This window comes from Passer domesticus, chromosome 3 (assembly GCF_036417665.1).
Source record: "Passer domesticus isolate bPasDom1 chromosome 3, bPasDom1.hap1, whole genome shotgun sequence".
In the NCBI taxonomy this organism is placed as follows: domain Eukaryota; kingdom Metazoa; phylum Chordata; class Aves; order Passeriformes; family Passeridae; genus Passer; species Passer domesticus.
This window is the reverse complement of record NC_087476.1, coordinates 64,333,407-64,355,396: the sequence shown is the minus strand read 5'-3', so window position 1 is coordinate 64,355,396 and position 21,990 is coordinate 64,333,407. Positions and strand designations below refer to the sequence as shown.

General features: G+C 43.3%; 1 long non-coding RNA gene across 2 annotated transcripts in view; it reads left to right on the top strand.

Annotated features, from left to right (window-relative positions):
• The first annotated feature begins 11,236 nt into the window (after window positions 1-11,236).
• LOC135298125 (uncharacterized) overlaps window positions 11,237-21,990 on the top strand; it is a 34,363-nt gene continuing 23,609 nt past the window's right edge. The window contains exons 1-3 of one of the 2 annotated variants that reach the window (XR_010360109.1): window positions 11,237-11,393; window positions 13,038-13,221; window positions 15,905-17,243. This is a non-coding gene — a long non-coding RNA (uncharacterized LOC135298125). Of the gene's footprint in view, window positions 11,394-13,037; window positions 13,222-15,904; window positions 17,244-21,990 lie in introns of those variants that run through there. The other variant, XR_010360110.1, reaches the window with a different exon arrangement.

The window sequence follows — 21,990 nt, the reverse complement described above, 5'->3', positions numbered from 1 at the left end:
TTGGGGATGAGCAAAAGCATGTGAGATCTGGCAGTGACTCCCTAACACCTGCCCTTTTCCACTGTGTGTATGTAATTCTATCAGAACAAAAAAAATCTCTCTTTACTATGCAGTCACCCAGGATTACAGTATTTGCTATCAAGCAGTCAAATGCTGCCATTGTCAGAGAAGAGATGAGATTCAATAGGCATTGAGGTCCAAGGCCTTATAAAACTTACAGCAATTGCAATAAACTTACAAGTTCCCTGTGCAACTTCTGCAGTGGTAGGAAAAGGGAAAAAAAAAGGATAATAAATAACACTGCAAGCCAAATACACATGTGTGTGCACTGTAGCAAGGGCTAGGTTATTTATGAAAAGAAGATAGCTGTAAATAGACTTGTATCTTGTCAGGAAGGGTATGGTCAAAATATCTCCTACAAGATGGGAAAACTTGCATGTGCAGCAGTCCATGACAGGCACATGTTGTGCTAGACAGCTCCGTGCTGGAACAGTGCTTGCCTGATGGACATCCAACGTTGGAGTGATTTGTGATGGTAATGGCTCTGTCTGCTGCCTTCAAGCCCAGGCAGCAAGAGACAGAGAGTGTCTCCAAGTGCTGTAACTTATTTCTTGTCAGCTGGGAGCTGCTCAGCCATGCTGGCTTGGCCTCAGGGGCTCTCCTCCCGCTCAGGTGGGTCCCACAGTTTTGCCTGGAAGAGGAGGAAGGTGATGTGTGTAAATCTAGATTAAAATTGCCCTAACAGATCTGAGAGGCTACAATAACGCAGATGCTGTGAGACTTGCTTCAAATTGTAACTACCTAATCATTCCTTGATTAGTAGGCAGCCCTCAAGCATGGAGGGCTTGCTGCCCTTTTTTTTCCCCCAAAAAGGGCAGCAAGCCCTCCATGTATTTTCGGAGTGAATGTTGCCCCATGGTCACGGTCCTGAGGCCCTCACAACCTGGTGTATATTTCCACTTGCAGCTACCCTGCAGTGGTGCAGGACTTTTCTTTCTGGTTCACGAGCAAAGAAACCAGGGCTATGCCTAAACTACCAGCTGGACCTAGGGCTGAGCCCCAGGTTGCCCCATTGCTGGGGTCTCTGGAAGAGAGGCTCAGGGTTGGTTTTTTGGTTTTTTACCCTGAGAGCAGAACTGAGGACAAAATGCACGTATCTATTTTCACAATGATTTTTAAATGCACGGTGACGCTGCATGCTACAGTCTGTACGATACAGTTTTATCCTACAATCCTTTCTGTAGCTCTTGGCTAGGAATTTCCTCAGCACATTTGGCCTTCAGAGTGTTACAGATATGCAGGAATGGTGAAAAAAAATAAGTTAAATACATGGCAATGCTCTTTTTAAAGGCCTATTCATGTTAGTTCTTGTGACTCCTTCTTCCAGCAAAAAGACAGGAGCAAGCACGCACTGCGCTGTTTATATTCCCCCTTCATGTGCCTGTTCATTAAAACCAGCCAAGCCTTTAAAAATTCTCTAAAACTTATAAATGGCAGAGGTAAGAGAAGAGGAAGAGGAGGGGTAGGAAACTGTCTGGGAGAAAAGCACCAGTTCTTCACAGTTTCACATGCTCAGCCTCAGCGGCATGTTAAACTCTTTCATTTATACTTCCAAGCCAGGGAGGTGCGGAGCTGCCATGCAGCAGTCTAGTCACTGGGCAGCACTTCAGCTGGTACTGTAACTCCAGTATTGGCTCTGGGAAGGCTGGAATGACAAATTATATCCTATTTCAAAAAGTGTTTTACCTCTCACACCTGTATTCCCCTCCCCAGAACACTCTTAACACCTCTATGAAAGTAAAATGTGGTGCTGAAATATGTTGATCTGGAAAAACTGGAAGCTCTGATTTGCATTATCAGATGTATTTAGTTGGTTTTTATTATTTCTGTGCTGAATTAGATATATGTTCGCTCTGTCCTTTCGATTTAAACATATGATTTTTATATACACTAAGGACACATTAGATCACTCTGAAAACACAGAGGGGCCTTAATATGAGAGTAAATTATATTTTATACCCACTTTAAGGTCTATTTATTCAAATTGAGCAAAATCCTAACTCTGCTGTGAATGAGTGGGAATTCTGCCATTGATTTCAGAGTCTCCAGGATTTTGCCCAAGCACAGTATAAAATGATTTATACAGAAGTGGCCAGCAGTCTTTTTTTCTGGAAATTGTGATCTAAAAGTGCAAAAATCCCCCAAGACTTGCACTTCATTCTTTTTATGCAGTAGTGGAGCATTCACTGTTTCCTGCTCAAAAAAAAAAAAAAAATCAATTAAATTTCAGAGTATTAGCACATTTTCCTTTTGCCCAGGGGGACATGGGGATGGGTGGGAGGTGAGAGAATCATGTTTGCTGCTTTCATCAGTAGGTATTCAGTATACCAAACTGCACAGGAGAGAATTTTAAAAAAGAAGAAGTCAAATCTGCCCCATAACACGGTAGAGAAGACAATGTCTCCCTGGGGTACCTCTCTGCCAGGCTGCAGAATGCCGTCCCTGGGCTCTGACAGATGCCCAGCAGAGAAGTTCCAGGCCCTAAACCTTACCATAGTCTCTTGTGTTAATGAGGACTCTTGATGCAGTTTAAGGTACACTGGTGAGCGGCCCTAAATCAGAGCTCATCCAGCTCAGGAAAGATCGCGGCGGCTGCGGAGGCAGGTCTGTTTGCATTCCAGATGTGGCGCCTCCAGCCTGCCTCTGACCAGCATTCATTTCTGCACTCCACAGCTGGTCCATGTAAATGTGCCATATTGCAGCCCATCTGCTCAGAGAGTGCACAGTGGCACATCTCTCTCTGACAGTGGACCATTTTATTGAGCGCTATAAATATTGAAATTCATAGGCATGAAGCAGCAGATTTTTAATGTTACTTAGAGAGACATTTGAGCCACAACCTTTGGCAGCAGCACACGCTGCTAGTATCTCAGTACACTGCACGCCATTTGGTTCAGACTCATGAACAACTTTTCCAGAGATTTCATGGCTCTCCAATCCCAGGTAAAATGGAGTACAGACCCTGTGGGATGATATTTAGTGTGAATGTCACCCTGCATACAATGTGCATTTGGGATATGGACTTTCCAGCCCTGTGCTGTGTTAAACCATATGTTAATGTTTTCATACTCAGAAAAGATTAGATCAGGGACCAATAAAGTTTCAAAACTACAAATAATAGGCTAACCAAAATGAAATGTGAGGTATTCCTAAGCCTGAGTGTTTTGGTTTTTTTTCTCCCAAAGTCTCCGCAGTTTTTGTTTTCAAATGGAAATGCTGTATTTTGCAGTAAGAAATGGGCACATTCATATTTTATAAGCTAATACATGTAAATTTTGTATTAGAGAGTAAACATCTCTATTAATTTGAAATTCATGGCATCTGATCTGGAGCAGAAGCAAAACACCACTCTGCAGTTTTCTATTTGTCAAGTAGTCCCTAGCAAGTGTTCAGTGAGTTGTAAAGAGCCAAACCCCAAACTAAGATAAACATATATATTATTTTTGATGGATTTTTTTTTCCTTCTTGCCAAGCCATCCAAGTCTGCAGAGCATCAGGAACCAGCCTTTTCCCTTTTGGAACCAAAAGGAATTTTTTCATCTACATCAATTAGAGAAGGATCAGGACCTTAATGAAAGAAACTGCATTAAAAATGGAGAACATATTTCAAATTCTCCAAAATGCTTTGAAAAAAAATTTTTATGTGAGGTTTTGAGCCTGCCATGACATCCACAATGTTTTCCTCTCTGGGATCTGTTTGGGCAGTAAATAACATTGTGCTGGCTGAACAGTGGCTCAGGGAGTGAAACAGGGCATTTGCTTTAGTCAGAGGTGTGGATCCCAGCTCCTGTGACATGCAGGCTAAAAAGTTTTCTGAGCATGTGGTGTAAAGAGGGGACTGGGGGAAAAATAAGCAAAGCAGAAAAGACCTGCTGAGGATATTAACTTGGCACGTACATTTCTCAAAACTGCACTGCTTTTTAAGTTTGCTTCAGTATCTCTTTTGCAGTTGCTCTATTGTCTTCATTATAATTTAAATAGAGGCAGGGAAGGCAGCATCTTTAATAGTGAAATCGTACTGTTTGGACAATAAGCTGTGTCACTGCTCAAGCCAGTCCCCCGGTTCCCAATCAGCAGTGTTATGTAAGGTGGCAGGTTAATAAATGCGACACACTGAAATCATTTGTACCAGATTATCTCTCCTTCCAAACTCTGACAGATGCTAAGTCCAGCTGGTAAAAAAAGTTTATAGGCGAGTTGGATCTGGGGCCTTCATACACTCCACAATGTTGGCTACCAATGCTTGTTTTAATGAGTCACGAATTGCCTGTTTATCTTCTGCTCCCTGCTGTTTCTGCATTTTCTCTTCCAGAACAATCCTAGAAACACATGCTGCTACAGACGCTGGAGCAATGTGTGTAGACATTTGAGCCAAATTATTATAAAGAACTCTTTCTTCTTGGATATTAAAAAAAAAAAAAGGCGAGAATTGCACATTGCCTAGCAAATCGTTATCTCAGATGTTCACTGTGACATGCTCAATATGGCCTACCAGAGAAAGTTGGAGACATTTGAAACCTTAACAACTACACAAAATGACACTGTAATTGGCGGGTTTTGTTGTTCATGTTCTGGCTCTGTGAAAACTGCTCTAAACACTTTGTTTAATGATGTTACATTATGACAACACATGGCTTCTATAGAGCAAGTCATCACGTTCAACATGCGACATCACAGGAAGGGGGCTGGGGGGCCAGAGGGGCTCAGTGTCCCCTCAGAAGGGGAGGGTGCCCACGCATGCCAGCGCACAGCTGTGTCCGTGTGGGGAAAGGGGAAGCCTAGGGAGGATGCACTCCCACAGACAGGCTCCTCGGCACATCCAGGAGAACTGCTGGCTGTGGGAGGCAAGGGGGCACCGACCCCTTGCGATGCAGCAGCTTCCATCACCCTCTGACTCTTCTGCTGTTGCAGCCACAGCCCTGGTATTTGGACAGGCCAGGCTGGCTCGACAGAGCACTGCCCTGATATACAGCAGGGCTGGGAGCAGCCATGCTCCAGAGATGACTGTCTCCCAGGGATAGCCAGGCTTCAGAGCAAGAGATCACATGGCATTTCTATGTGGGTTGTGTTGCCCTGCAATATTATCTGTCACTAGATATCTAGTTGTCATGATCTGTTTGAAAGAGATTCCTCTTGTTCTCTCTGAAACAACGTGCATGCATAGTGCAGGTGCAAGGTATCCCCACATCCACAGAGATGCCCTGTGTAACTATATGGAGAGACCCAGGATAACTGGCCTGAGTCCCTCAGCAAGGGCACTGCTCCTTTCATGCAGTGTGGTGAGGTCTTGTATCCCTTTTGTCCTGAAGGACACCTTCTCTCCAAAGGGATGCAGTGGCAAGGGGTATGTGCAGGAGGCAATGGCACAGAGGATGCCCAGGAGGGCTGGCGAGGCTTTGGGTACATTCCTGTGGCAGAGAAATGGACAGGTAGGAACGATTCATCACACCTTACAACCCCATTCTGTTGCACATCCATTTTGTCTGTGTGTGCTGAGCACAGAGGGCAAATCACCACATCTGATGTCTTTGTGGAAAGGGGGCCCAATGCTGTGGACCTTGACACAGCCTCAGCTTGTTTGGGCATGTTGGAAACACCTGGTTGGAGCATCTCCTCAGTGGCACTGGAAACCATCACTAGCTCTGTCTGTTGCATTACTTTGCAAGGGGTACAGCAGTGGCTCCTCCACTGGCAGGTTTTCCAAGGTTTCTTTGTGTGTCAGCTGCCTGACTGAATGGCCTCCCTGACACCTGCAGAAAGAAAATAGCGAGGAACCCATTTTTTTGCTAGCGCTTCTTATTATTAATAGAATGTTTGAAATTTGTCTATTCTTTGCACATGAGAAACTGTATGGTCATTTGAGAGATGTTGAAACTCACTGATTTTATGCCCAGCAGCTAAGAAAAACAATGGATGTCATACTCTGTTTGACAAAATGTATGCTGGGCAGAGTCCATACTCTGTGCTAGCAAAGTGAATCTTACTCCTACCAATCGCTCACTGTCACGAAGCTGAAGGAACCACTGTAATGCCATAAGATGATTTGTTTGCAGCAGTAGCTTTCACCTAAAATGGTCCAGCTCTCCTGTATAGCCAAGATGCAGTTATTGCCAATGCTGCCTTACATCTGCCTTTCCTTTCTATCTAGCTGCTTTAGGAATATGCTAATGACAGGAAGAAAACATACATATAAAATATTGCAAGCATCAAGACATGGAAGGAGAAGGTAAATTTGGCTCCCAACCATGAAATCTTATTCTGCAGTTGCCTTCTTAATGGCATCTCTTGAGGTCAGTGGCTTTGAATTCTCCCAATTGTATAGGGTCACTCTGGCAGCATTGACCAAGTAGAAAAGATTCAGCCAGGGGAAACAATGGCAGAAGTCACCCTTTAAATGTCCTGCCTTCTATATCATGCAATTGATTCCAAGGCTCCCCACCACGATGTCACTGTTTGACCAGTTTGCTTTAAAACAGCTTAATTAGCTGAAAGAAAAGCTATGTCTGAGCATGTTTGTGAGAAAAAAACAAAAAGCTCTCGCCTTTCAGAAAGCTCATGCTCTGTCTTGTCGGAAATCTCTGGTTCTGAAATGAAACAACATTCCTTTCATACGGAGTTAAGTCCCTGACAACAAATTTTCCCGGATCAGGGGAACAACCGATCGTGCCACATGCTGATGTTGGTAGATCTGGTTTGGTTTGGTTTGGTTTGAGGGGGCTGAGAGCTCTGCACCTCTGTTAACTTCAGAGACACTGCGGGAGGAGATCGTGAGAGGCATACACAGCTCAATGGCTCCTGGTCTGAGAGGCAGTCGAGGCTGACTGCTTCAGTATATCGGTGCCGCTTGTGTGTTAACATCCAGACTGCCAGCTGGAGAGGGTGTGAAAACACAAGAAGGAACAAGAGAAGCCTTGCAGTGCTTGAAATCAGATTTTCTTATGGAGTTCTTTGTTTTCCCAAATATCAGGTGCAAGCAGGTGGATGGGAAGAGAACTCATAGGAGAGGGAAGCAAGGCTTCTGGTGTCTGTTGGGAAGAAAACTAAACCAGAGGTGCCAGTCCTGCCTCCCTTAGCACAACCCATAAAAAGTGATGCTGCTGTGGGATCTAGCAGCATTAAAATACTAGTGCAACAAGTGATGCAGCTTCTGAAGTAAAACACACAGAGAGATTGTGCTGCACTGCCTTTAGTTTTCTCATCTGCTCTCTAAGGTATAGCATTTGCAGGCAGAACATCAAAATACAGCCTTTGTCCCACTCCATGTTCTCTCCAGCAAACGAATCTCTCCTGAAGGAAAGAACACTGGCACTGAAGGTCTTTGTTTTGTGGCAGCTTGTCAGCATTACCAGGCTTCTCTGTAAGAACTACTGCCCTTCCTGAGAGGTAGAGAGAGCTTTGAGTAATTTGCACATGGCTTCAGGAAGAATCAGTTTCAGAGCTGGATCTACTATGCAAAAAACAAAGGCACGTTCTTTCAGTTCAGCCTATTAATCCACAGTTCTTTATCAGGCATTTTTGTGTGTGTATTTACATGGTATGCCTAGCACCAGAACTGATGGAAAATAGGAGAACCCAACATCAGGGTTGCATGAGGAAACGAGGCACATAATGCCAGAGTGTTCAGTGAAATAGTGTGCCTAAGGTATTTACAAACAGGAGTAAAACTTTGCAGAATCAAGCTCTTAGTGTTATTTTGACATTAGTGTTACTACATTTTGACAGCCTCTCATCCCTATAATCTATTTTCCTGGGCATTTATAAAAAAATCAGTCTATTGTGGCTCATTTGTTCATGTCCAGAAGAGGAAAAGTATTTTTAAATCATTTTGCTTCATTTCACGAAGGACTCTGACTGGAAATGAAGTAACGATAGCCTCATTGCTGAATCATAAGCTTTAGTTAAAATATTTTCTATGCAACTGTTTTTTCCAAAAAAAACCCACCAAACATCTTTTAATTCATGTGCTTATATTTGAAACAATATCCTGCTGAAGATGAGGTGTTTATCAGGGTTTTTTTTCCCCCTTCTAATCTTTACAGAAAGGTGAACGAAAGGATGATTAAACCAGAAACAAAGTCAGTAATTAGCAGTATAAATCTCTCAGTGATTTCAGTAGGTCACGAAATTAACTGGTACAGGCTTCGGACACATCTGCTCTTTTGGCAAGTGGTGCCCTCCATGAGGCTGCTCATTGGCTCTCACTAACCACACGATGGGTCTCGGGGAACTTATTTGCACTCCCTAAGCTAAACACAGCACAGCGATGAAACCCGACTGTTTCTGAAATGCTGCAGCACGTACCAGGGCTGAGCTCTCCTGCTATCTGAGAGGAGGTCTCGCAGGGTTTGGCAGTGCTGTGCCATCGTCATGGGATCCCTGGAGGGAGGGGGGACACGAGAGTTTGCTATGTGTGGCCAAACGTTGTTTTGCAAGGCTCACATTGAGGAAATTATTTGGAAGGTTATGGAAGAGGGACGTGGCTGCCATGCCACAAGCTGTCAGGAAGGTGTCTATGCCCACCAGCCAGTGAGGAGAGCCCCAGTACCAGAGTTACTGCTTGGTTTTCATCTTGGCCCCAGCTTCACTCTTCTGATGGCAGAGCAGCAGAGGAGTAGAAGCTAAGTGCCAGAAATAAGGAAATGGAGGGCAGGGAAGGGGAGGAAACAACAGTTTTGTGTCCCTTCAGCCCCAAAATGTAAGGGAGCAATGCAGGGCTGTATTGCATCAAGTCTAGCTGGCCGTAGAGTCAGGCCAGAGGCCAGAGGTCAAGTGCCCAGTGCAGGCACTTCTCTGGACTGCTTCTCTCAAGCAAAGCCTTTGCCTCTCTGGCTGCGGGCAGGCAGGTAAACACAGCAGCAAAAGCTCTCAGTGTGCTTGCCTTTTTGTATCTATCCTTGCTGAAGGAATTCTGCGGTTCTGAGTTGACTACTCAGCCCTCTTTGGAGGATGGACACTCTGACCTGCTTTTTCAAGGCACTGCTGGTGGGATCCTGGTCCCTTTTTTCACTATTTCATTTCAACTTCGAATTACGACTGGGCTGTGTCACAGTACCCAGAAACAGCAGAACTGTCGCAACTGTCAGAGCAGGAGGGGCTGATTCTGTCTGGGCTGCCTCCTAATTCATAAAGCAGATTCATCTAGCAGCTTGGACATTCTCACATTTGCGCAGAAAAAATTACATAAATTATGGCATTTGTAGCTGTGTCTCCAAATGCAGGTGCTTTATATGCAGCAACCTTAGAGCTAGGCTGGGCTCCTGTACTTTGGGCAGGCTTCTAGAGAAGACATTGTAGCAGTAAGGGAGCACATGAGACTCTTGGAAAATGAGCAGTGTTTGTTCCCTTGCTAGTTTCACTGCAAACTGCTAAGTGCTAAGGCTATCAATGCAAATGCTGTCGGAGAGAAGCCTACACAGCCATTGTGGAACCAACTTTAACCTATTCCAGAAGGAAAAGAAAATGAGAACGTAATCAGAAAGATCTCTTTATGAAAGCTCTCCTCATATTTTACCATTTGGTTTGAGCTCACTTTCTTTCCCTCTCTTTCTCTTTCTCTTTCTCTTTCTCTTTCTCTTTCTCTTTCTCTTTCTCTTTCTCTTTCTCTTTCTCTTTCTTTCTTAGCTGGAATAATGCTGTGTCCTGCTACCATTTCTTCTGCTTTAGAGTTTAAGGCATAAAAGCTGACAATGTAACAGACCTTGATGCAAGCTTAGTGTATTTATACCTCAGTATCCATGTCATAGGATTTTTTTGCTGTATCTAAGTAGTGTTTAGTTTCATGCATATTTAAAACATATCTTTTGACACTGCTCTTAAAAGCTTTTTGCATTCAAAATGTAGTTTCCCGGTATGGGAACTTGACAACATATTATAGCCAAAGAAGGGGAAATTATTATCCTGAGCCAAATGTATTCATCTACAACAGAAAAACCGGGCCTCCAGGTCTGCTTAGTGTATTTTTTACATGTAAATGTCTCCTATTTTTGTATTTCTCTTTGAATTGTATCAATACAAAATAGCAGGTGATAGCCTTTTAATTCCTGGTTAGCATTTTATTCCGCTGGATGGAGGCACTGGATGCTGTACTGTATGCCATGACAATAGTACAGAGTCCATGTGGTCACCAGGCTCACCATTTTCCTAACAGTTCTGGTTGTTACTGCACCAGTGAAAGGTAGGTGACTGATGTGGGTGAAGTTTATTGAATTTCAGCTTTCCACAGCACAGGACAGCCAAGCCACAGTGATTTGGAAGGATTAGTATGCTGGAGCAGGTGAGAGCTTTTGTCAGTGCTGTGGTGAGGAGTTGTGAAGCAATATTTTGGCTTGAAGTACACTGAGATGCTCAGTTGTGTCTGGGGATTGCATTGCACCATGCAGCATCACCACTTTAACAATCCCACACTGACTCAGCAAGAGGCTGCTAGCTGCAGTATCATCCAGTTCCCTTTTATGTCCCTGTAATACTTTTAAGACTCCTCCAAGGGCCTTTAAAAAGTAAGAAAGTGACAGGGAATCCTGTTTTGCTGACAAGCTATACTGCTGTATTCTTTTGGCCATGCCAGCAAGTCTCAAAAATCACTTGATCACTAAAGAGACACAAGTAGACCTACTGGAAGTGGGTTAGAGAGCTCTATAATAACATGTATTTGGGTTATTTTTCTGTCTTGGAGCTCTGGTAAATGGGATCTTAATGGAGCCATTATACCAAAGCACAGCATTTGTTTCCCAAGGCTATTAGGCACTTTACAGATTCCATCCCCTGGGGAGCAGAGCTGGCTACTTAACCATCTGCAGAGACACCCGCCCCTGCTTCTCCGGGACTTGGGATTGGAGGCCAGAGGGCTGTGAGCTATCACTCAGGTGCCCTCTCACCAAGTTGCTCTTGACAGTGAATGTGAGTCCCTGACTGGTCTCTGGGAACGCAGCTGTAGAGACACAGACTGCAAACTCCATCTTGGTGCTGTGCCCCTGGGAAGTCTGCACCCTCTGCTCCAGCCAGCCCCCGGCTCATCCCGGTGGAGGAGCTGGAGCCAGACTGTGTTTCACAGCGCCTTGCAGTGCCCATAGCCCGCCCTGGGCTCCCACAGGGGTGCAAGGTGCCCTCTCCCACCCTGCCTTTGGCTTCACAAGACCTGGACGTGAAGCTGGCGAGGGCCTGGGCCCGCCTCGCGCGGCTCAAAGGGGGGCGGTTCGCAGGGGAGCCCCCTCGCTTTCTGTCGCACCGCAGCCATTGTGCGAGTGTCAAAGGAGCATCCCTCTCATCTCTCAGATTGATGGCATCGTCTAGGACTTCCAGCATAGACAAGATAAACTAAAGGCTTCTGCAGACAGGTATGTAACTGTGGAGACAGCAGCGCTGCAGAAGAGGCCTCCGATCAGGGGAGTGTTTGTCCCACAGTCGACTCTCTGGCACAGCGGTCACCTTTGACATGACTTGCTGAATAGGAGTTTGTTTTCTAATTTCCATGGTTCAGCCACGGGCCATGCAAAGTAAATACAAGTAAACGGGCAATAGTGGGTTCAAAGGAACGTAAGACAAGTATTTGCCCCCTTGGAAGACAGTTTGGGCAGTGTTCACATGTGAATCAATCTGGTTTGGGTCTTTGAAGTGATTTTATTTAAGAAGAGTGGGGCAGAGTACTGAAAACTGATGGGGTCAACAGGAGATTGCCCATTTTTTTGGGCATATTCTGGAGGGGAACTGCTGGCATGCCAGTGCAGGGCTGCCAGTGATGCTGATGTGCAGATGCAAACTCCTGAATCATTTAATAAAGGAGGCAAGAGGCCTCCCCTGGCACCAGCACTGTGCCCGGACAGCCCAGGAAGGGGATGCTGTCAGGTCACTGCTTGCTGTCATGTTCTTGTCAGGCCTTTTCCCTTATGCTGACTGGCCTTGCAGGCACATCTCTGAACGTGACAGTGCTGTGTCATCAGGCATAGGTCAGATCAGTGGGTTTAAGTGACTTCAAGCTGTTCTTAATGTATAAAGAGCTTCACTCCCTGCTTGAATGTACTGCTACAAGTTGTCAATCTCTTCCACACAATTCAGGATCAAAATAAACTTAAAAGGCAGAAACTAAGACTCGTGGTTTTAGAAGGTGTCTTTTTACAGGTTGCTTGAGTTGCAAAGGGAAGCCTTGGCCAGCAGCTTATTCCTATTCCACACAGCCCCCAGACTGGTTGTCCTATGAACAAGGGCTCTTTTTCTTTATTTGTTTGCTGTTATTCTGGTTTTACTGTTATATACAACTTTCTTCCTCCTAGTGCACAGCATATCCCCTTCAAGGAACAATCTGGTAAACAAAGTTTGTTGTGATTGATTTGGTCACTGAAATTAAGAGTGTGTTAATCCCATAAAAAACTAAAGACTATTAGTCAAAAGGAGTGACACGTTTGAGATGAGACAAGATGTGGGTTCCAAGAGTGACTGGTCAGTTATCATCCCACAAAAGATGTCACAGCACAACATAATGAGTGACTTCAGGAGAGAGAACAAGTAAACTCATTTCTAACTTGTTTGTCTATAGTAGTTCTTTCTTTCCTGTGTTCAGCAATAGCTAAATGGAGACTGTGCATAACATTTCAGATTAGATTTTTAAAGGATTTTAATATCTCTTAGAATAAAACCAGTTGCCTGAATATAATGAATCCTTGCTTTAAAACAGGCAACTGAAAAGCTGCAGGTGAGAAAAGTTTCCATAGCTGTTCATCACTGTGCCTTGAAAGCTCACATAGAAAAGTAGAGGCTGCTCAAGGCGAGGATGTGCTGGTTTTGCAATGCAAGGAAACTCAGTGTGCAAATGAGCAGGTAAGTGCAGGCAATTTCAGAGTGGAGCCCCTGGAATCTTGCTGAAAAAGCTTCAATGTAGCCATTCAGTTGTTCATAGTCAGCCACACTACTGAAAAGCTGCTTCTGAGATGAGGGAAATGCCCTTGGTTGATTTTGATTTTTTTTTTCATTTGTCCCTTTTACAGATGAACATAAAGCTGGTGATGCCAATCCTGAAACCCAGATGCCATCTGAAATCCTGGTAGTGTCTGACTGTGCCTGAAGAAGCAGGGCAGGAGCTGGCACAGGCACATCCCTGTAGCTGCTGAGACCAGAGCCCTGATCTCCCCATGTATGAGCATAACCTTCACTGTATGAGCAGAAAACCAGGTAGGGATAAGCCAGGGGGAGAAGTAAGCATCCGTGTGTTTTATCCCAGTGATATCCCAAAATAGAGAGTCTTCTCCAAGAGTCTGCACTCTGCAAAACTCCTAGGAAGACTGAATCTTGAGTCTGATCTTAGCAGACCTGCTCACATACACAGACACACCTGTGCAACACACACTCCTCCCCAGTGCTCCTCTCACTGCCCAGTAAGTGTGAGTGTGGGATAATGCATTGACAAAGGCAGCTGCAACCAGAGGAAAAAGACAAGCAGGAGCAAACCAAGCCCCTTGTGCTGGCTTCTCAGCAGCCAGGGCACAGATGTGCTCTGTCTGCTGTCTCATCCTTTGTTAGCTCCATCTCCCGCCCCTTTAAACCTCATTAATTGGTTACAGAAGAGAGGGCACCAATTATTGCCCCAAGTAATAATCCAATTTCTTGGGATAATAAAGTGCCTGTGTCTTTATACAGCAGAGTTTGGAGCAACTACTGCTGGTTGGAAAAGTGAAAAAAATTGTAAAAGCACTCCCAAGACTTTTCCCCTTCCCTGCCCCACAGGATTGGTTCCCAGCCAGTCCTAAGCCCTGCTCATAGTGCCCATTTTAGACAACCTCCTCTGAAGCCCATCCCCTCTCCCAGCACAGACCCCTGACATTCCTGACTGACATCAGAAAGGGCCCAGGAAAGGAAAACAATGGTGAGAGAGAGATACAGAGCACAGACTTGGGGGAGAGGGCAGCAGGAGAGACCCTGCAGTTACTGCTGAGGTGAGCCTCTTGCCATGTGCTCATTCCTGCAGTGTTTTGTCTCCAGCGACTGCAGACCCCCTCAAAGTGCCCAAAGCTGAATTTAATGGGTGCAGACTATAAATGCTATAAATGGAATTTATTCTCCAACATGGACAAGACTAATTTTAACTCAGAATGGTGAAGGAACTTATCCCATGGCTAATTGCATTGCCCACAGGCCCAGGCACCAAAGGTGCCCCTGGAAGGACCCTTGCCTCTTCTTGTAGAAACAAGTACTGATGCACTGTTATATAAGATGGCATTTCAGATACTGATGTTCTGGCTCCCAACCAGGACATCAGACTGGTTTGTCTTATAAAGCAATAATTTTTTGCATGTCTTCATATGAGGATGTGGGGAAAAGCAAAGTGAGATGATTTATCCATTCCAAAACAGCTTTGCAGATGCATTGCTGTGATGCTGCTGTATTTAAAAAAAAGAAAAAAAAAAGAAAAAAAAAAGTCTGTATAAAGTCCCAGGCTTTCCCAGTTGAAGGAGTCCAGTTCCTAAGAAAGATGAGTGGCACTTACTTATTCTGCTTTTTGCTTTCTCCGGAGGATGGAAGATTGTGAGGAGGGTGTAAATTTGGTGGAAGCTGGGGTTGCAGGAGTAATGGGAGGGCACAAAGGGTTCATTGTTGGGCTAGCAATCTGTCATGGGAAGGACTGTCACAGGAGTCTCCAAGGGGCTGGCAATGAAACGCCATTGCTGAGCAGAGGGAGCCTTTGCCTCACCTTGGGCTGCCCAGCTCCCCTCCCCAGGCCAGACCACCTGCCAGCAGCGCTGGGGCAGGTTGACCCAGAGCCCTAAATCACAGGCAGAGGCAGAGCAGCACGCAGGGAGAGAGATTAGATTTATAACTATACAGTGTTTCTCTCTTTTGAAAATTAAATGGCATGTTTGAGAAAATAAAAGAATGTTGATGGGAGGGGCTGAGCCCATGCACGGCCAGTTCAGCCTTCAGGGCTGATCGTACACTGGTTTAAGTACAGCAATAAGTCACTCTACTGGAGGGGAAGAGCTGCACCATGAAGGGAAATCTTGATTTCTGTGGGTCTCTGGTGAATTTTCTGTCCTGAAAATTCTATCCTGACATGGTCACCTATGGAGCAGGGTGCCAGTCATATCAGTGACCCTTCTGTCCCCTGCTACCTGCAGCACAACATGGACAGCGGTAACAGCAGGCATCCACCAATGCTCTGGCCCTTGGAGCAGCTTTCCCAGCTGCCTGTGGGGACACCAGCCCTTGGGCTTCATGTGTGAATGAGGCTGAATCAGGTTTTGTGTCTGCAAAAACAGTGAAAGCTTTGAGTTTTTCATCAATACCTGTGCAACTGGCTTTTTGGTTGTTTGTAAGGAAGCATTTGGTGGTGATTTACTTTGGTAAAACACACTTCATTCCTGGGATAGAAAATGGATATGCAGCCTAAAATGAAGGCCATGCTGAACTTTGGAGCCCTGCCTGAATGTCGGGGCCACAGTCAGCTGGTGTAAAGCAGCATGAGTTTGTGGAAGGCAATCCTGTAGTGACCGATTTACATCAGCTGAGGATCCAGGTTTTCGTGTCATTAAAGACATAGTAGAAAAAAATGTGTTGTAAATGGAGGAAGCTTTGGCTAAAAAGTGCCAAGAAGTTCGCTCTTTATTCTTTATCAGTGAAGTCTGCACACAATGAAAACGTGGACAAGGGAAATTTGCACAGCATTTAACTTAGGTCAAAAAAACAAGTAATTTGTTAAGTGGCAAGGGCACCAACGCGTGCCATGTCACGCTGGATTTTCTTTAAAAATAAAAAAAAATAACAAAGTTAAACTTTCAGTCAACCTGAAAATATCTGCTTTTTATGGGGGCAGTGCGGAACGAATGGGACAGCAAATCTTTCTTTGGTCGCTCCTTTACAGAGACTGAAAAGCTCTATAGAGACAGTGGGAAAAGAAGGAAAAAGGAGGGGTTGTAGAGAGGGAGGGAAGGAGAAAGAAAGAAAGAAAGAAAGAAAGAAAGAAAGAAAGAAAGAAAGAAAGAAAGAAAGAAAGAAAGAAAGAAAGAAAGAAAGAAAGAAAGAAAGAAAGAAAGAAAACAGAGAGAAGAGGAGAGAAGAGGAGAGAAGAGAAGAGAAGAGAAGAGAAGAGAAGAGAAGAGAAGAGAAGAGAAGAGAAGAGAAGAGAAGAGAAGAGAAGAGAAGAGAAGAGAAGAGAAGAGAAGAGAAGAGAAGAGAAGAGAAGAGAAGGATATGCTCCGAGGTTGTTAATAGGGCATTATGAAAGGTAGTTAGAAAATATACCGGGCTGAGAAAACAAAGCCCTTGGACTTCCTGATGCATTTCTCGATGTCTAGAGAGGAATCTATTACAAAAACAGAGACTACAGGACAAGACTCTGATCAGGAGATCAGATAGAAGAGGAAACGTGAAATTTTCCCAGGAAGGAAAGCAGGAGCTGACTAGAGAGAGAAGAGGGAAACCCTGATGACTATGAAGCAACATACAGTATAAATTCAAGCTCTGAAGTGTCCAGGCATTCTTCCTAATTATTCCAGTTTAGCTGATTTACTTCTGTTTGAAAAATATTACAGATGATCAATGAGTGAACTCTCAGAGGGACTGATGGCTGGTCATTGCAAATGTGTTGTTTTATTGAACTCATCTGACCTCATGTATAAGGTAGAACCATCAAAACGTATATTCTCTCCTCTCATGTTTTGCTGTTCTTTTTCCCCCTTTTGGTGCTATCCCAGAGAAGTGAAAAAATTCTCTTTCCCTTTCAAATATGCATGCCCTGACCTTTGTAATTAAAAATCTTGTTTCTGAGCTTTGGATTTCTACTGTAGTTTTTCAGAATTTTTTAATCTCATCTCCCTCACTGACAACAGATTCGCCCAGGGGAGATTTTTATTTATTTACATTTCTAATTCATTGTTCCTCTTCCCTTTCTGAATGCAAATTCAGAAAGCCAAACAGCTCTTACTGCCTACCTATTGGAATGTGAAATCCCATTTAATCTGCACAGTTGCACAGAATCATTGTACTTTAAGATAGCAAGGGTGTATCTCTGTTTCCATGTCTGCATCCATCCTCATAATCTCTGTTTCTGTACAAAACATACATACGCACTTTTCCAGTGCTTTTGAAATGTGTTTCATCTTATGAATTACACAATGAGGAAGTAAAACAACAGTGTGGTGTAGTCTTGTACTGCCTTCTTGTGCACCCTGTGGCACACACAGAGAACTGTGTAGGGAAAGCAGGAATGCAGGCAAGTTTTGACCTTCGGTGTCCGCACAATGAGCCGCGGACGATGCAGAAGGTTGGCTGCTTCTATACAGACCTGCTTTTGTGCTCTTGTCCAGGGCTTGATCCTTGGAGCCCTGTGTGCTCAGTAGATGCCAGAGAGATAGATGTGATCTGTTAGCCTCATCCAGTGCCGGCAGCTGAGCCGTTTTCACACAGGCAGGCAGGTATGGCAAAGCCTGGGTAACAGATGAGAACCCATGGGGAGCTCTTGACTATGGAGAATGAAAAATCAAAAGAAACCATATTGGACACAGATACAAAAGGAGTCCCCTGTTCCTTTTCTATCCTTCCTTGTTTCTTTTCTCCTCTTCCTTACCAGGCTGTAATGAATGTGGAAAAACAGCTTCCCCCCTCAAAGTATTTGAGGACGTGTAGATTCCAGATGCTATTCTATGCAAATACTTCCACCCTTCCCTGCCCACAGCATCCTGAGTTAACCCTTCTAGTCTAGCCCTTTGCTGCCTGTCACTTTCCATGCTGCAATAGGAAAGAAAAATATACTTGTTAGAAAACCCTTAATCATTATTCTCAAAGAAGAGATTTGCACCCTAAGTAGTGTATTTGGGCTCAGCACAGCTGGAGGCAGAAAGCAGCAGTTAACACATTTCTGGCACTGAAGTTAGTTTGATGTTTTAATCATGTAACATCTTGGGAAAAAAGAGGTTAATTCCTAATAGCATTAACACTGAGCTCTTTCTTGAAATCACTGTTTCCAGCCTGCCCAGAGTCAGACATTTGTCTCAATGAAAACAGGCTGTAGAAGACATTTAGCATAAATGCATGCAATTTAGAGGAAATTAAAAGAGCATACTTAAAGCACAGGAACCCTAAGGATCTGTTCCTTGGACATGTGTGAGTCTTTTGTCTCCCACAGGCAGATTTGCTTCACACCAGCCATAATGCAAAATGTCAGGATGCCAGGAATTAGGATACTCCTAGTTCTTCTGCTTGTGTATGAGCCTTATGAAAAACATTTCCATACCCAGAAATAAAAGAGATGTGGAAAGCAACAGGAAAAGCTAATCTAACTGAGTTACTTTTCTTCCAAATAAAAACAAAAACCTCTCATGAGATTTTATCTCCTGAGATTTATCTCCTGAGATTCTTCTACCATTGAAATTGCTTTCATGGGCTTCCTCTCTGTAATCCCTGAACTCATGATCAGGTCTGTCTGGGTGCACACACCCCAGGATCACCCTAACAGCAGCAGTGAAGCTTTAGGGTTTAGATCAGTATGAACTGCAATTTGATTTAGTTCCTCCCTGAAGTTAAAAATGGATCACTTACTTTTGTTTTGACAGATTGATGAGATATTTGAGAGATTATGGTGAGAGAGAGAAGTCTCAGGTGTGAGCAGAGAAGGCTCAAACATTCAGACATTTATTGATAGAAAGACAGATACAGTCTCTTCCACAAAATAAATATGCTTTTTGTATGGCTCTCACACACTGTGCTTCCCAGCAATAACCCTCTGCCTCTGGTCGTGTGGGAACGAGACACTTATGAGGATGTTTTGTTAGCATTTCATCAGGCTTCTCAGGGTTTCCTTTAGTTGCAGGACATATTCTGCTCCATTAAATATGTTTCATCTAATTTGCAGTTGAGATCCTACAATTAGGTGATGTGGACTATCTGCATTGATTTGCGCTAGATGTCGAGACCACACAATACTTCTTTATGAACTTTATTTTGATCATACCATTTAAATCATCTTAAAATTTGGGGAGGGGTTACCTCTTTGGTTGTAACTCTTCCCTTTCCCCTTGCCTTGCTTTGCCCTGCCCCTTGCTTTGCCCCTTGCCTTTTGCCTCTGCCTTTCCCTGTCTTCTAAAACGCCGTGTATTTGAGGGTGGGGCAGGTGGCTGTACATGTGGCTTGGCCTCTGTATGTGGTAAGATGTGCCAGAGTTTGCTAGCATTTAAATTTCCTCTAGGAACTGTGTTTTAACAGAGAGGAGCTACTTCTCTGAGTACCATTTCTCATCTCAACTTTGAATGCTACACTGAGACCTTATTATTTTACCTGGAAATCTGTGACTGCCATGCTAAGGCTTCTGTAACAGTCTCCATAGGCTCTCCATACTTCCATTTGTTGTCTAGGCTCCCTGCCTTGGGATATATAAGTCCTTCCAGGCCGCAGCTTCTTTCCCTTCAGAGACTCACTGTTGTGTTCTTTCCATATGGTTTTGGGATTTATATTTTGAGGGTTCTTGAACTTCTGAAAATCTCCTAAACTTAGAAGTTATTCAACCCCTAATGACTTCCTTGATTACCCAGATTGGTAGGAAAGCTGTCCTTCCAACAAGCTTTACTGCAGAGGTTATCACAGCAAGATCTTTCCTGGGTGTGCTACTTTCTAGCAAAAAACATAAAAAATCTCAGACACTGACCTTGGAACTTGGCAGATCACTAAATCACTAAAAATTCAGAATTAAAAGGTCACCCACCAGACTCAGTTGATGAACAAGGGGACCCCCAAATCATGTCATGTGGACTCTGTGTTTCATATGCTGCTACAGCAAAGATGAGTGAGTCAATAAGTAAATTGGGACATCCGAAGGATGAATGAAAAACACTGAAAATAGCCATGTGAGAAATTTTCTGTTGTCTTTGGAAATATGTGAAATTTCATGAATAAAAACAGAGCTTCACAGCTTTTCCAAAGTGCATGAACTACAGAGTCCCCAGCCTGAGAGTGGGCCAGTGCACAGATATTAAATGTGCCTAAAAGACAGCCTTGTTCCACTGAAATAAAATCTATTGGCCATAAATACAAAGTAGTACATATAAGAGTCTTTACTGGAAGTCTGATTATGGAAGAAGCATCTTGAAACCTTCTACTTTTCAAAGTACTTCAGTTTTTAAGACTTTGCCATTCAAAGATAAAAAACAGTCCTGTATTTACCATATTTGAATGTGTCAACATCATAAAAAGTAATGGAGAGTTCCTTGATCTAATATAGTCAGATTTTCCATATGGCTTGACACAAAATGCTATGAAAGAATATGAGAATTAGGAATCACAAATACTGTGAGACAGGAAACAAAGAATAAATGTCATTTTGTTATTCAAGCTAATGATGGTGTCTCCTAAGGTGACACACATTATGTTTCATGTTGCAAAGCTACTTAGACAAACAGTGTGTGGAGACTAAACAGCTCTCCAAAAAGTAATATATCTCACAAGATCTGATCAATTAAATTTGGAAAAAATCTGAAAAAGATAAATTCTGTCAGTATTCAGTGTGCATGATTTGGAAATTAAATATGCATCTTGCATTTGAAAATATTTTCTTTTAAAAATTAGAGATATAGAGATTTGTCTTCAAATGCTATATTGTTTTATATTATGTCTTATCAGTTGAAAAAAAATGTGAAATTGAAACATAATTTGTGTAGATAAAGTGTTTTAGGTAAGCCAAATGATTCTTCTTGTGTAATTTTCTTTTGTAGACAATTTCAAAATAAAAGCCCATGCATGATAATATATAGCATGTTGGCAAAAGAACTGTGGTGCGAGAATTGAAAAGTTTATTAAAGGAAAAAATATTAGACATATTAGAAGAAAAATAACCATGTGTTACTACAGTCAAATAAACAATATTAAGGTGCAATGAAAAATTGACAGGAATAATACCGAGACCAGTTTTGGATCCCATTTTTATAACAAAAGAGATAACAAGGAGCTAAATAGTCTGGATTACCTGATTTAGAAAGGTAATTGATCCCAATCACCCATAACAAACTAGACAGATCTGGTGTGCCATCTGATAAGGTATTTCTGGAGTGGCAGAGCCAAAGCAAGTAGCTCTAGTGAAACCTGCCTTAGAGAGATCCTGCCTTAGAGAGACAGCATGACATGACTTTCAACAATGACTGTGATTTGAGAATTTGTGTATTAGAAACCCCTGGTGCTATTTTGCAAACTGCTGGGATGGGGCACGTCTGATGGGGGGAAAAACTGATTTATGAAGAAACAAGATTGGTTCATTAAGGAAAAGCAAATCAGACACAATTTGTTCAGACACTAAAATGCTTGCCCGTGTGTCCCAGCATTTTGATCCTCACTCGGTCTCTGGGGCCATCTCAGACCAGCTCTTCATGCCAGTGCTGCCATCCTGATGGCTTTGATAAGTGTTAAGTGCACTCCAAAACAAAATGCAGTACTGTAGATTCAAAACACAAGATTGGTTTACTTATATATTTTATTATTGACAGCTTATTTCTTTTTTCCCTTTCCTGTCTATAACTTCTCTGCAGAATTATTTGATTATATATTTTCACATCAACCTTTATATATCAAATACAGGAAATGTCTCCCTTCATGATCTGGTGGCTGAAAAGAACTGCAACTTCATGTTGGATTCACCTGCTGAGCAAATTCCCTTTCTAAATCTACACAACAGCAGCAACAAAAAGGTCTTAGAACTCCTCAGCATAGGGGGCAGTTTAATTGCAGGCTTGGGATTAATTATAAGTAAGAAAAAAAAATTAAAATGTTCCATTTAGGAAACATGAGGCTTCCCTTTGTGCTTCACAGGAGTGTTTAGAAAGGGTTCTGATTAAACACCCAAAAAAGGAGGAGTCATTGTCAGAGTTGTGCTGTCACATAAAGGGTCACTTCCTTCATTTGTCCAGCAATAGCCCAAACTGCTACGTAACCAAAGTGCCTTCTGAGCTTGATATAAGCTTTGTGTAA